Source organism: Myotis nattereri (assembly GCF_964212035.1).
Source record: "Myotis nattereri genome assembly, chromosome: 21".
In the NCBI taxonomy this organism is placed as follows: Eukaryota; Metazoa; Chordata; class Mammalia; order Chiroptera; family Vespertilionidae; genus Myotis; species Myotis nattereri.
In genome coordinates this window covers 18,406,899-18,409,217 of record NC_138097.1, presented here as the reverse complement: position 1 = coordinate 18,409,217, position 2,319 = coordinate 18,406,899, and positions in this window count along the sequence as shown.

The following is a 2,319-nucleotide window of genomic DNA, read 5'->3' as shown; positions in this document are numbered from 1 at the left end:
CCTCCCCATGCCAAACCGAATACCATCCAAAAAACAACACTTTCAGCCACACGGCACCATCGCCTGCCCTTTCCGCAGACACACACGCATGGCCACGCCTACAGGGAGCCACCTCCGCCCTCATCCCCTCCACAATGGCCCGTCCACACCTCCATCAACCTTTAGCCCTAGAGAACCCAGCACTTGCAAGCAACAACACCTTGCCAAACACATTTCTGCCCAAAATCGACAATGGCCTCTTCTCTTTCGCTTGACAAACGGATGCCTTCTGCTCCACTCCACACGACAATGCCTGCACAACAATCACAGGACACACACGGATGACAATCACTGCCTTCACCAACAAGACAAAACGCTCACCATCCAACATGCACTCAAAATAATCACATCTTCACAAAACACCTCTCTCTCTCTCTCTCTCTCTCTCTCTCTCTCCATCAGCGAACACGGACACACTGGACACTGCCTGCCACACGGACTGTGCCACACAACACTCAGCCACTTCCCAAGGAAAGGACATGAACATCACTTCAAAACAAACCACTTGCCCGACACCTCTCTCTCACTGCCTCATCGCTCACAGCCTGCCGGGGCCAAACAATCGCACAAGCTCACAAAATGGCACACTCACTGAGGCACAGAACACACATCACGTCTCACCACCGGGACCTACCACTGCCATACTCCCACTTACACTTCCAGCAGACTCACGGCTCGCCTCAAACACATTCTCCTCCAAAAGGAAGACCACGGCTGGGCCTCGAAAGCACACGGCACAACTCCTTCAAACACACTCCCGCCTCTCCCCTACACCCACACATCGCCTCTGCCCTCCCTCGCAACAACACCAACACCTTTGGACCAGCGATGGAAGCTTCACAGATGCATCACCAGGAAAAATCCTGCAAACAACACACACAAAACACACACTCGACCAATAGGGACACGAAACCTAGCTCATAAGACCATTCTGCTACAAATGCATACAAGGACCGTGAGAAACACACAACCACAACAAAACCACGGAACCAGCTCCACCACATGCACAAGGAACACTCAGGGAAAACGGCCTTGCATGCAGGCAAACGGAACCTCTGGAGAATCTCAACAACTACACTCAGCGGGGACAAATACACAATCATGCCACAAACGCATACCTTCTGCAACACAAACATTGCCTTGCTCCGAAACAAACCTATACCCCTTCCTTCTTCCCTCCCTCCCTCCCTCCCTCCCTCCCTCCCTCCCTCCCTTCCAGCAACGACAGGACCAGCCATTTCAATTACCCACACCCACTTCCTCCTTCCAAATCCTCCAAAGTCGCCTCAAGGACTTGACACCCGACGCTGCCCTTGCTCTCTCCACACAAACGAAATCACACCACCAAAGCTCCATGCGTCACTTCAAATCCACGCCTGCCTCACACATCGGGGACCAACGACAAACCTAAACGAACCAAACCTCGACGCTTGGGGGCGAAAAAATTAATGGATGTGCCTGCAGGACACTCAGGCGTGCCATTCAAACCATCACAAGACTGCGGGCTGGAACTGTGCCCGCAGGGGGACCAACAAACGCCACTTCAAACGGACAATACATTTCACAACCACCCACGCTCAAACACAAAACCACAAAAGCCTCCAGCCACATGCAAATCCATCTTCCGCAGGGAACACAAGGCCCGAGGACAGGAACAACCACCACTAACTCCTTTGCAATTCAACGCTTGCCTTCCCAGGACATCCCCACCGGGCACTTCCGCCTCTTCCCTTGCTGATGCCGATGCGCTCCGCTTCCTTCACGGACAAACGCAAACCTGAAAAAGCCACATTCCACACATTCAACAAACAAACACACCGACCACAAACATCCCATCCGCTTGCTCCTACGACGACACTGTTCAAACCACTCCCATGGCATCACCGACTCCGCATCAGCACTCCATCCTGCCCTTCAAACCACATCCGAGGACGGGAGGGAAATGCCACATGGCACCTGACAGCTTCTCCAATCGCACCCACCCATTCATGGCAAAAACCTGACATCCAACACCCACCCCATCACAGGGACTCACCCAACAGGCTCAAACACCGGCACGGCCGTGAGCTCACAAACTCCAGCCTGCACGGGCTCAGGGGCACAGCTGGGGGGGGGGGGGGGCACGGACCCTCACTCCTCTCATGGATGGGGGCCCTCACCACCCCCCCCCCCCAAACAACACAAAAACACCTTCGCAGGCTTCCACTGGGAATCCCATCCTTCACTCAACCACTCACACACAAACCCTTTGCCACCGTAACACATCACACCATTCCATAC